General features: G+C 36.7%; 1 protein-coding gene across 1 annotated transcript in view; it reads right to left on the bottom strand.

Moving 5' to 3' along the window:
- The window catches only part of LOC117287727 (tropomodulin-2-like), a 115,070-nt gene extending 101,045 nt beyond the window's left edge, over window positions 1–14,025 (bottom strand). The window contains exon 1 of the mRNA XM_033768229.1: window positions 13,881–14,025. The gene's annotated coding sequence lies outside the window, so the exon portion shown is untranslated. The remainder of the gene's footprint in view (window positions 1–13,880) is intronic.
- Between the last annotated feature and the right edge of the window lie 337 nt (window positions 14,026–14,362).

Below are 14,362 nucleotides of genomic sequence, written 5' to 3'. Positions count from 1 at the left end.
TGTCTTTAACACATAAATTGCTATCTGAACATGGTATAATCCAATTTTTATTTTGTTTATGCCACATTGGGCAAACTGCTTTGAATACACAACAAATTTCAAACGCAGTTGAGAAATTTAAAAAAGAATTGACGAAAAAAATGTCTAGTTTTTTTTTTGTTTTTTTTTAGCTGTTTCGTAGCGCAGCGCAGCGCAGCGAAACAGCTATTGTTTTTGTTCGATTTTTTATTTGAATTCTTCAGAACTATTTTTCTAAGTGCCGATTTGCAATGTTCCTTAACCCTTAGCTACCAGGTTGTACACACAATATGGGCGCTGAATTTCCTGCGTGGCGCTACTAAAATGCACATACATTTTTCCTCAAGACTTTTACTCTGTGAAGAAAGTGTTGGGCTAATCTGCAAAATAAGTTATTTACTCAGTATTTTATTTCCCATCTAATGCAGTAAACATTATGGATTTTGGATAAAGAATGACTGAGATACGCTTATTTCATTACCACTATTCTATCACCGGCCGCCAAGCGCAGTTGCTGTCGATTTTCATCTCCGATCCAGACCCATGTTTCAATACAACCAGACTGGATAGCAGAGAATTGTAGAAAGCGTAAGAAAGGATCAGTAAACTGCAGAAGCGCATGTCCTAGTTAGTGCTACATGCAGCTTTGCGATGACGTTCCTATGGAGATGCAATGCATCCTGGGTACCACAAATTATGCCTGCCCTCTGCTAAAACAATAGGCTTAGTAAACAAGTAATGCTGGCACATGTAGTATACTTCTTTACACATTACTTCCCTCAAATCTATCTTTGAACACATTCTCATAATGGAAAATGGTATCGTCAGTCGCATTACATTTCGTCACTCGCATTTTCTAATGTCAAATTTTAATGTAATTTGTATAACTTTTTTATCAAATTTTGTCTTGTTTACCCTTTTTATTGTAAATTGTTGTAATTCAGCATGTGGCTGCTTATGACATTTTTTAATAAACCATTCTATATATATTTCATGCCACTCACCTTTCAAATTTCAAGGGCCTCCTATTATAATGTGGTTGGTATTTTTGTTTATAACTTGGTGCTTTTAACCCTTTGCACGCTATCGGCGACCACAGTCGCCGAGCGTGTTTATTCACTGCGCGCTATCGGCGACCACAGTCGCCGAGCGTGTTTATTCACTGCGCGCTGTCGGCGACTCCAGTCGCCCAGCAGTACTGCAAGTAAATAGATGAGGAATTCTGGGAAACTATTGACCCCTGACCCTCATCCAGCTGCATGTATCTAGCTGTACATGTATGCAACGATATTTCGTCTGGGAAAAAACGATCTTTTGTCCCAAATTTTCTCACAATTTCCGATCAAAAAGCTGTACGCTAAGACAAAATGGGGACACAATGGACGTCCATGCAGCATTTCTGGAAATTTTTCAGGACTCAGACTTCGGAGAATCAGACTTTGAAGAGCTTTTTTCGAGAGATTCTGATGTGTTGAGAATGCTGTACGTGTACTGTGTACGTGTACTGTGTATGTGTCAACGATAACGATGTACATGAACACGACAATGAATCGGATGGCAGCAGCGATGGGTCTGGATCGGAAGATGGCCCCGATAAAAATCGACAGCAACTAGGCTTGGCGGCTGGTGATAGAATAGTGGTAATGAAACAAGCGTATCTCGGTTATTCTTTATCCAAAAAACATAATGTTTACTGCATTAGATGGGAAATAAAATACTGAGTATAAACCTTATCTTGCAATTTAGCCCAAAACACTTCCTTCACAGAGTAAAGGTCTTGAGGAAAAATGTATGTGCATTTTAGTAGCCCCACACAGGAAATTCAGCACCAGGGGAATACTGTGTGTACAGCTTCGTAGCGTGTTAAGGGTTAAACTTGGTATTGGTGGGAGAAGCAATTTTCAATTGCCAACAATACAATCACAACCAGTTGTGAAAAAATAAATAAAAAAGGGAGCTTTCCGTCACTCGCATTTCATACCTATCTGCATCCAACGACTGTGCACCTACAAATCTTAAAGAAAAGTCATGGGCAGATTATTATTTTTGTTCTTAAGTAATGCACATGTACATGTAGTATACTTTTATACACATTACTTCCCTCAAAACTATCTTTGTACACATTCTTATAATAGAAATTGGTACCGTCAGTCGCATTACATGTCGTCACTCGCATTTCACGTCACTCACATTTCAAATTTCAAGGGCCTCCTATTATTTAATAAGGTCAGTAACGGAAGGACACCAAAACAATGGTTTTTCCATCTATCGTGTTTTGCATAAGGGCAATTCCACGTCATGGACATTACGTTTGGAGACATTTTTAAAACTTTGTTGGTCAGTTAAACACACCAAGTAGCTTTGATTTATAGTTATGTGTTTGATACTAGTATCTTGTGTCCTAGTAAGTCAAATGATACTATGTATTTGGAAAAGTTCGAATTAATTAAGGAGTCAGAGCATTGCTAACGAGCGTCATGGACATTGGGAAAAACGGAAGTGGGTTTTGGGTACAACACTCTGTGAAGTTAAAGTTCAAAATTTTTAGAATACCTTTTTTATTTTCTACACAGGGAAGTAGTTAACATGAACAGTGATAATATTTTTAAGAAAACCTGTCAACTTTTTTGTTACACGTCTTAATAGAGCGTCATGGACATTACATTTTGGGTTATTTTTAGCGTCATGGACATTACGTCATACTTGTAAAATGATGCATCATGCTTTTACCCTGAATTTGTAAACCCATGGTTTGCCTTGCTGTTAATATGTGTTTTAAACTATACTGAATGTCCCTATCTTAATGTTTGACCTCTTCCAAACATTTTTAAGAACCAAAACTCCCCCAGAATCTCACTTAAACCCCGCCCCTCGGTAAGTCCCCTTTTTGCACTTTCCGTCCACATCTAACCAGGCTGGCTTTTGCCTTGGAGTAGTTATGATAGATCAGAGATGTAGGTATACATTAAGTAACCTTTATTTTCTAATTATCTTTCACATAATTCCCTTTTATGTGTTTCTCACAAGGTGATTGTTCATCTTGAGTAATATGCTGAACATCTTGCGTCAACATTTTGTGACGACAGTAAAGGGAAATTAAAAATTAAAGTTTGCTGTAATTTCAAAAGTGATCTGGATACTGCTATGTTCAAGACTGGGTGAACAATTCCCAGAAGATCAGTTAAAATGGGTTGGGATGACTTCTTGGGAGGAACAGGCCAAACGTAGCTGCTTCCTTGGTTTTCCCGAGTACGGGACAGTCATTGAGGTCATCCTCTACACGTTCCACCTAGATTGACATGCAAAACAAGAACGGAGAACAACAAATGAGGGAAAGATTGGCTGCATGGGGCTTTGTTTATCACAATCATGTTTCCAGATTTTGTCTTGTTTTCTCTCTATACTTTTTCTGCCTCTCTACTCAAGTCTTAGCCATTCTGAAATTTTGTAAAAATAAAAAATTACTCTATGTATGCCGTCTTTGTATCCAAGCTATCCGTAGATGTGTACAAATCTGCATTACACCTAGGCCTTGAGAAGTCTTCTTTGATGATAAAGTGTGTTTATAATGTCCTACATTCATTTAAACATGTCTCACCAACAGTTCACATATATTTTAGTATGTCACTTGAATGTTTTTAGGAAAGAACAGTTCCATGAGAAAGCTCACCTGAAAATCTCGGATTTGGGCTGTCAGTTTGTAGAATCTGTGCACGATGTTGCCACTAAACGCGCTGCTAAACATAAGCTTGAAACAAATTTCTGATGAGGTCTATGACAAATGTTCTCTTTGACTAATCCAGGTTTACCTACAATAGGTCCAATTGATAATATGTTGCATTTACCTTCCAAAAGGTAAGTGTCATGTGACATGTAATGTCCATGACGTAATGTCCATGACGCTAAATGTAATGTCCATGACGCTCGTTAGCACAATTAAAATTAATTTTTTAATAATTTTCTTGCATAATAGGATTAGCCCCTAAAAACTAGCTTTGCATACGAAGTCTCATGAAAATAGCTCTTACTGGCTTTAGAATATAAAACTAAACACCATGCAATGTCATGGACATTACATTTTATAATTGGTAATTAAGGGCTAATTAAAACGAGTGGCAGCACCCTGTGAATAAATTTACAATGAAGTTTCTATAAAATTGTGAATACTTACCCACAGTTATATGTTTTAAGCTGAGAATAATTAAAATATCAACTCAAATGTAACCAGGAGGGCATAATAGACAATTGTGCCAAACATTTCCCAAAAATCATGAATTTGGAAGAAAAAAAACTTTTTTTAAAAACAATGAAAAACATGGAAAACCAAGACAAAAAAATGAAACAAACATAGATTTGAAATCACTAGGTATCACTCACATGCTACTTTAAATTTAATTCCACAAATTTGACTTAAATTTTTTGGGCCAAGAACTTTTTGGTGGAATTGCCCATAATTTCTGTGAATTCTGAAAGATAATTTTGTTAAAGGATAGAAATGCAATACTTAGGGGTTTGGTTATACTATACCAGTCTTCATCTGAAACTGTTTGGTAATGTATTATAAATACAATGCCTTAAGTAGATTAACATTTGGTAAGGACGGTAACGGAAGGACAACAAGTTTACTCAATTATACCATGCACAAAAAGTGATTTTAACATTACATTTTGCTGAAAATTTGCAGCGTTAGTGACATCTATTCCACATTAGACCTTTTATTATTTATGCAACAATAATTATTTATGCAACAAGTTTACTCAATTATACCAATATGCACAAAAGGGCCAAAGCCAAAAGTATTGTGTGTGTGTGACAGGACGGAATTTGATGTAGTATTTTCAGTGTATTTAATAGTAGAACCATTAAACTGTGCTAAAACACAAATTAATTTATGGTGTGTACAAGGAACCAACTGACCCAAGCAAGCTCCCAAAAAAATTTGAATAGTATTTAGTTTGTTGCCGTAGTACACCGATTGATTTTGATGGATTTGGTGCCCAGTTTCAGGTAAGTATTTATCAGATTCTTTTTTCATAACTGGATTATTGATTTATTTATATTTATGGATACCAAAATGTATCAAAATCACTATTCTGTCAGAGTAAAGATCTTGAAAATATAGACCTATAGCTTTAATTTGACACCTTATTTGTTTTTGTACCATGAATTTAAGTTTATTGATGTCATGTCCACTTTGGTGTGGAATTGCCCTTCACATAAAATAGCCGTTGATTTGTATTCGCGCTCCACACACTCCGCCCCACACACTCCGCCCCCACAGCTCGGCCGACCGATGACGTCATGCTGATTGGCAAATTCCAAGATGGCTGCGCCGAGTACGAATCGAGGAAATAAGAGTCGGAGAAAGGTAGCAAACTTTTCAACACACACAAAGCAAGCCAAGAGTTAGGTGAACACATTCAGCCGGTTTATACTGCAGAGTGGCTCGTAGGGGAGGCACCAGAATATTTTTATTTTTGGTTATTTCTTAGCTGCATGATGAAATGGTGTGGACATGTGGCTAGGGATTCAGCTAGCCTTGGCCACACAAGTGGGGCTATGATTGAACCATCATCGTTATTGTCGTGAGAGATGTAACCCTATGACTATTATTGGTTACGGGAGCTGATAGCGGACGAAACCGAAATAGTTCTAGGACTAGAGTACCTACTACATGTATCGTAGGAGGTCCTGTTTTCAAGGTGTCCCTAAAATCGTGGCAAATCTTTTACCTCTCTGTGCGCGATGGTTTTGGTTTTATTTGCCAAGCAAAGAGTCTCCTCTCCCTTAACCAAAACTTAGAAACACATAAGGCTCCACTGGTTATTTGCACTTGTAATGCAAAAAGTTTGGTATTTTAGGCATTTCTATAAGGTAGCAAAATATGTCATAATAGTGAGGCCATATAAAAAAAATTTCCCACCGAAAAAGTTTCATTAAACACTATTTCAATTCACAATTCACGGTGATCAAAAATCATGTGACTGAACACCCTATATCCTCCTCTTACCAGTGTTCACGGTATTAGGGGGCCTATGCCTTTTTTTTTAATTGGGAAAAAAATAGTGATGCAGTACATCAACCGATGCCCTAATTATCTTCATTTGTTTATACTAAGTATGAAACATAAATTAAAACTTGATGGACATTGACATTTTCACACCACACACCGATCTTCAATGACTTCAACTGGTCCCATTTGTTTCAAGTTTTTCCTGTTTACAAGGCAAACGAGAAAGAATGGTTTCCCGGTGGAGCCATACGTGGAAGAAATATCTGCAGTGACTCTGTGAGACTCTGTGTATGACTCTTAAGCCAGCAGTTGTCTTCATTTTATTCACAATATTTGTTATGACATTTTAAAAATTACCATGGTAATTTGAAAAGAAGAAAAAAAATGAACAAAAAATAAATAAAAAGTGTGAATAATTATTGCCTTTTAAATCCAGTGTTCTCCAACCTATCGAAAAGACGTGGCACCCCGCCACGCTTTCGGCGGCGAGCGCCGCCCTTTATAATCGTCGCCAAGCTTTAAAATGTTGCCGCCACGTTTACATGTTTTGACTCAATGCATTAAAAATACTACATAATTAAGTTTTTAAAAAGAAATACACAGCCTTGAAGGAATTCTAATAACATGGACAATTATTGCCAGCAGAGGGCGTTGCGGGACAAAGTTCATTGAATTATTTCTCAACGTGCGTTGTCTACCGATCATCAATTCACGAAGATTTTGTTGCAAACATGTTTAAAACACCCGATCCTCAAATCACGAACGCATTGAAATGGTGGTTAATGGAATAAACGGCATTTTCGAACTTCACTTCCATTGGGTTTTTTTCTGTTATTTTTGTAATAAAATACTACAGAATTAAGTTTTAAAGAAATAAGAAAGACATCGTTCGTTTCAGAGAATACTCGTACGATCATCACAAAAAACGATGCACATAAAGAACCACATGGTGCTGGTGCATCAGGCAACACACATCATGCATGGACCGTACACACGGCGTCCAAAGTCCAAAGCTAACCAACGTACCGCACGCTGTGATTGGCCGTTGATGATTCCAATTTATAAGATCTTGGCTAGAATTCAATGCAGTCACACGTTCACGAACGGAGTAAAGAATTGCTGCACATTGTGCATTACGCCTGCATATTGCGAACAATACACAGCCTTGGAGGCATTCTAATAACATGGACAACTAGACATAGTGTTTTTTGTTAATTACAAAAACACGGTGTTCGGTTGGACGTTACGTGATGACGTAGTTCAAAAACATTGAACCATAAAGATGTTTTTTATACAATGCGTCGTTATTTTATAGTTAAGCTTGTATCACACTTTTGAACGCCTTGTTTCTTCACAAATGCAATATGTTTGTGTGAGATTGACATCAGTTTTTTTGTTTGCAACTTATGAAAGCCCTTTAAAAATCTAGCTCACCCCTGCACTGGATGCTGTACACAGATTTGATAATCAACAGCGCCCTCTTTGGTGGGCAAAAAGAGAGCGCTGTTGGGAATTCCCCCACAAACTTTCGCGCCATATGATTTTTACACATTTTATTGTTATTCAATACCTGATGACGTCATTATGACGTAATTAGGCCTGTGTTGTCTTAAAAATACTAAGGTTCAACTATCTATTGAGTTTCAAGGTTCAAATCGATCTCAATCTTGAGTTATGCCGTAGATAAGCTCAAAAGTTGTTTTTTTATGAAAAAAACACGAAGGCGAACTTTGACCCAGGGTAACGACCCGGAAGTTAAGGTGGTACGATTTTAGCGTTAACTTTTCAAATGTTGTCCAAGTCTTTATCTATCCGATGCCCAAGTATGAACATCATAGCTTTTATATTCGTTGAGATACAGCAACAAGCAAATGGTCCTTTTTTAACATTAAAAACCACAATCATTCTAAAAAAGTGGCGGTTTCATCAACTCACTGGTGCCTATGTACATAGTAAGTTTTAAGTGTATACAAGCTTAACTTTTGTTTAAAATTGCTTGGGAAGGTTCAGAGGTAAAGAAGAACACGAGGAAAATTAAATCTATGAACAGATTGTTGATAGCTTTTTAATTTTCACAGAAAGTAAAAGTGTAAATCTATTACATTTATACCTTTCTTTGCACAGAAAACAAATGCTAAGTTTAATACTTGTTAAAGCGATGTATTTTATTAGTAAAGAGCTAACTATGTGCAAAGTTTGAAGGTTTTGTGATCCTTGTGATGTTTAACTCAAGAGTAAACTTCTTAAAAGGTTAACTGGATTTGGGGAAACTTTATACGAAACAACAGTTTACTAATTTTAGACTTGTGAAGTAAATAACTGTAAAAGACTTATTTATTAAGTATTACAGAGGTTTCGCAAGTGTACGACACGGGTACAGATACAACTAAGATAACTGGGATGCACGTTAGATTTTGTTAGGCATTAAATAAACACTTATTTTGAAAAGCAATGATTTGTACACAAAGCTTTACCGTGTAGCGCGCTAAACACTGCCGTGAGTGCCGGATAGAAACACCCTTCACGAGTCGATGTCACGAATCCGCTTCCCGGTGTTTGATCAAAACATAACCAATGTTCGTCTTTTTCTGGTTGCATTTTCTCACATAATTAAAAGTCATACGAATCGCTGCAGTAGGTGGCCATCTCAGCGAAGCTTCGTCTTTAATTCCGTTTTGATAATTAAGCCATGAGAAGGGCGAACAGGGGAACAATTTGACGCCGAATATGATATGAGCGGACTTCAATTGTAAAATGTTGGTACACCATTAAACTAGCGCTACGTTGTAAGTACAATGACCTGAGACTTGTCAAAACATGAATCGAAATCACGCGTACAGTCAAACGATGCACTATTCCGAGCAGAACACACAGGCCTCGTGGACTGAACAAGGTGTGATCAATGGAGCGGAACGGCCAGCCAAAGCGCTTTTGCAGTGTACGCAGTTATCACGCGGGTCAACACATCCGTGGGCTTTATCGTCCGATTTCGACCAGAGTTTCAGGTCAAATTGGTATCATCTCTGTGGGAAAGTTTGAGCAGGATCACTCATCTATAACGGGATGCAAAATTTATGTTGAAATGATACGTAGTTTTAGAGATCAAAAATTGTAAAATTGTTCAACCTTTGGTTTGAACCGGAAGTCAAGGTCAAATGGGGTCATTTTGTGTGTAGCGTTTTTTGAAGTTTGATCGACCTGTCCGATGATATGTAGATTGTCAAAATCCACCATGTGGTTCAGGAGTTATGATTTCTTTAAAATATTTAACTTTGATTTGTTGTAACTCAAAACCTGATGACGTCATCATGACATCATTAAGTTTGTGTGGTCTTATTATTAAGGTTCAATTGTCTGATGAGTTTCAATGTTAAATTCCATATCAACCTTGAGTTATGACAACAAACTGTCTTTTTTTACAAAAAAACACAAAAAACACAAAGGCAGAGTTTGACCTTCCGGTACGACCGGAAGATGAGGTCATACGATTTTGGCGTTAACTTTTCAAATGTTGTCCAAGTCTTTATCTATGTGATGCCCAAGTATGAACATCATAGCATTAATATTCGTTGAGATACAGCGAAAAGCAAATGTCGTTTTTCAACTTTAAAAACCTTGCCATGACGTCATCAATGACGTCATCATTCCCAAAAAGTGGCGGTTTCGTCTACTCACTATTGCCGATGTACATAGTAAGTTTTAAGTTTGTACAAGCTTTACTTTTGTTTAAAATTGCTGGAGAAGGTTCGCAGGGAAAGAAGAACGCGAGGAAAAAAAAAAAAACAGAACAATAACAATAGTTGTTCGGCTGTTGGCCGAACACCTAAAAAAACAGAACAATAACAATAGTTGTTCGGCTGTTGGCCGAACACCTAAAAAAAAACAGAACAATAACAATAGTTGTTCGGCTGTTGGCCGAACACCTAATTATTGCCGGCAGAGGGCATTGCGGGGCAAAGTTCATTGAATTATTTCTCAACGTGCGTTGTCGACCGATCGTCAATTCACAAAGATTTTGTTGCAAACGGAGGTCAAAACATGTTTAAAACACCCGATCCTCAAATCACGAACGCATTGAAATGGTGGTTAATGGAATAAACTTAGGGCAGAAATTAAGAGACAAAATCGTTCAAAAACAGCATTTTCGAACTTCACTTCCATGGGTTTTTTTTCTGTTTTTTTTGTTACACAATTTCCGGGCAAGTGAAAAAAAAATACGGACGATCCAAATTTTTGGTTGACTCGCCCGGTGGGCGATTGGAAAAAATGTTAAGAAAAACCCTTGCATTTCTTTTATAATCCATTGTAGAAGTTAAATATCTCAATAACAAAAAACGTTTTGTCCGTTTTACTTTTTTACTTTCCATGTGTTTCATACAGACTCTTTTCATTGCATTTGGGCAATTCCGTGAAGAAGTGGACATGACCTCAAAATTTAGAATTGTGTTTTTTAAGTAAACATTTTGCTTATATGGTAGCATAGGCCTATACATCAAATATTCAGAAAAAATTGTTTCAATGTCATGTCTTTGCAAGAAAGATACAAAAAAATAATTTTTGTGCCAACAATGTTTTATCATGAAATTATGTGTAAAAAAGTTATGCAACTTCAGTTTACTACTGAATGTGGAAGATTACAGGGTATCAAATCAATCTAATCATATTTATTCATTGATTGGACCTGCACATTGGCTGCAATAGTCAAAACTTGTGTTTGTGATAGATTCAGACCATCAATCTGTGAAGCTTGTACCCCATCCTTTCAATTGTTTTGTTTTCTTTGGTATATGTAAGAGAGAAATTCACTTGGTTTATTGTGACTTAAAAATTCTGCATGGCTTATGAATGTAAAGGAACAAGTTTATATGTTACAGACATAAACATTTTGTAATATATGTGACCCGGGTTAACGATATGGCGAGGTAATGGCTGTTGCGGGCTAGGCAACGTAGTTTATTCATGTGTGACGTCAGAAGCGTAGATTTTTCTTGGTCAAATGACGGCGCTGTTTTGCATCTTTCGCCAGGATCGATCATAACATTCGTCACTAGTCAGTCATACTTTCGCCAATATTTTGTTGATTTTGGATGCGCCCAATGTTGTGAGTACAAAATTAGTTCAATCAAGTTTAAGATTATAAGTTTAAGTATACTCTGCATCAGGGATTGTTGATAATAAGCGGGTAATTAGTGTAAAATTTTGATTGTAAAAGTGGTTGATTTTCTAAGCATGTCGTCAGTTAGATTCACGTGGGTTGCATGTACAACATGTATTGTGTACGTTGGGGTATTGTGGCATACAGAACACGGTAGTGTGTGTGGATAAGGGTTAAAGGTCAAAGTTGGGATAAAGTTTTGAGATTAAGTTAAGTCACTTGAGTTGAGGCAAAGGGGAATCACGCACACTTGGCACACATTTTGTGGGTAAATAGGGATTTAATCAATTGTTGTAAATACATAACATTGGGATTAATTCGTTATTGTAATTGCTGAAATCAAATGTTTATATTGTATTGGGTTCATTGGATTAATTGCAGATCGAACCATCATCACACATTGCTACAAGCAAATGGTATCGTAATAAAGGGTTGGACATCAGTAAATTTTGTCATTGGTGAAAATATTTTAGTACACATGTCACAATGGCTTTTTATACCTTTTTTTGCAATTATATTACCAAATATTACTTTATTCCATTGTTTTTTGCTTAATTGATTTGTATAAAGTGTAGTATTGCATACTAGTTACTAATATAGACCAGATTAGAGCTGTGAGTGAAGTACAAAGGGTGTATCACAAATAATTAGTCACGGACAAAGTGTAACGTAATTAACTGTAACGTAACTAACCATGATTTGGGGGCAATGCCTGGAACTGATAAGAGTTATTTTATTTTTGTACCTACAAAAACACTTGCTAGTACCCTTGTAGTATAGAAATAGTAAAGTTTGTTTCAGCTGTACACTGTTTGAGGAAACTTTTTGTTCAAAGACATGCTATTTTTTTCAATGTCCCTTTTTTGTAACGTGACTAACCAAAACTAAACTGATCATAACAACCGAATAAATGTGTCTAGAAGTTTGTAATTTGTTTGTATATTAGGTCTAGGCAAGATGTAGCCATGGTACAAAAATGGAGACTTGGTAGGCTTTCATGTTAATATTGGAGAAAACAGAGTTAAGCAGCTAAATGTGTAACGAAACTAACCATGGAAATGCCCATTTGGTAATTTTCAAATAAATTTACGTTTTGTTTAACAGCTAGATGTTTTGAGATATTATCATGATGGGAATTTTTTTTAATTTAGCTTATTCTTCAGACGTCTTCAGATTCTTTTCAATTTGATGTTTTTATTTCACTAGTTTTCTATGACCAAAACCCAGGGTAGTGGGAGAGCACAATTAATAGTTTTGTTTTGGGGGAATCGTAATGAACAAGATGAGTAGGCCCTACAATTTTGTATATTATTGATCTGTTCACATTTTATTTAAAAATAAACAATATAATTATATGGAGTAGTATGTCTGTTATTACCCAACCAAGCTGGTAAGAAGTACTCTTGATGATGATGACACATTTCAACAAACAACCATATTCAGGTTTTCAACGATTCTAAAAAAACATTGGTTTCATTCCAAGTTTTGTGTTCAGAAAACAATTATTGTAATTATGTTGTTAAAAACTTTAAGGAAAGTGGCCAGGTTCACCTTAGAATGCACCACAGAGCATCTAGGATCAAGAAAATTCCCGGGGCTCTTTAGCAGCCCATGCCGTAAGGGTTTCGCACTTTCGCACTCGCATTGTATGTACCCCACGAATTAGCCCCACCCACAGCACCACCCTTTAATTTAAGAGTTGGAGAACATTGAAATCTGAAATTCCCCTTAATCTTTTTAATAAAGCGTAAAAAAAAAAAGAGTGATAATTGAATCACCAAGCTGATGTTTAAATTTTAATATTTGTAATACTAATAATAATAATAAATAATAATATTAATACAAGGGTTTAAAAAAAATCTCAAAAAATCTTAGAAAATAATGTTATTATAAGGCACACGGCTCCTTTAAGCCTCCCTGTATTTTTTTTTCAAAATGCTCAGCAGAATGTTCAGTCACATGATTTGATCAACGTGATTGTGAATTGAAATAGTGTTTGATGAACCTTTTTCGGTGGGCAATTTTTTGTATATATTTTTTGTCACATGATTTGATCAACGTGATTGTGAATTGAAATAGTGTTTGATGAACCTTTTTCGGTGGGCAATTTTTTGTATATATGGCCTCAACATTTTTGTCATTATGACTTATTTTTGTACCTTGTAGAAATGGCTAAAATACCAAACTTTTTGCATTACAAGTGCAAATAACCAGTGGAGCCTTACGTGTTTCTAACTTTTGGTCAAGGGAGAGGAGACTCTTTGCTTGGCAAATAAAACAAAAATTCTTGTAATCTAGGGACTGTTTACATCGCGCACAGAGAGGTAAAAGATTTGCCACGATTTTAGGGACACCTCCCTTGAAAACAGGAACTCCTACGATAGGCCTACCAAAATTACAAATTCATTCCAATTCATCATTTTCTACATCCATGTTTTCAGAGCATAACCTACGATAGAAAACTTTATTCCCAAGCATGATTAAGCCTGATGAAAATACAGACCGTGAGTAAACAGCACAGATTCTGTCTGTCATTGGCATAACTGGTGGAGCTTTTTTTGTTACACAGTCTCGCGGTAATATTATAAATAATAAACGGGAATATAATATTGGGGATCGAAAACATGTGAGGGTGAGGGTCGATAACAATTGACCCTAGTCCTACGATATTTGACTGTAAAATATATTACTTACGTTTTGTTACAATCTCCAAAACCACGGGATGCTTTTCCTTTCTTGGTGCCCCACACTAATTACTAAATAAAGGGAGGACCATAAACGTGGAGAAAACGCTGCCTACACAAATGTATTACCGATGGCCAACTCGACTCACGACTGAGTGTAGCAAAATAAAACGGATTAGATCGGCGGCACGCCCGTGTGGTAGTTAGACTTGGTTCCAAGTCTGTGATCGTGGCTTTAGTCTACCCGATAGCCAACACATTATTTCCTAAAATAGCGCCCTCTTGCGTCATTGGTCTACGATAAATGTAAACTTGATGACAAGTCGTTAGGCGCTGCCTATTTGTCTGTCTTTCATGCAACAGTCACAGTGCGATGTTACACATGCAACAGTCGTAGGTAGCGACTGACTCACACACACATACTGGGATCGAGGGTGTGTATCGTCCCCGTAGCTACACCGCGCTGTAAATACACACCACGCTTAACAATTA

The sequence above is a fragment of the Asterias rubens genome, chromosome 3, assembly GCF_902459465.1.
Source record: "Asterias rubens chromosome 3, eAstRub1.3, whole genome shotgun sequence".
Taxonomy (NCBI): domain Eukaryota; kingdom Metazoa; phylum Echinodermata; class Asteroidea; order Forcipulatida; family Asteriidae; genus Asterias; species Asterias rubens.
This window is presented reverse-complemented; position numbering and strand designations above follow the sequence as displayed.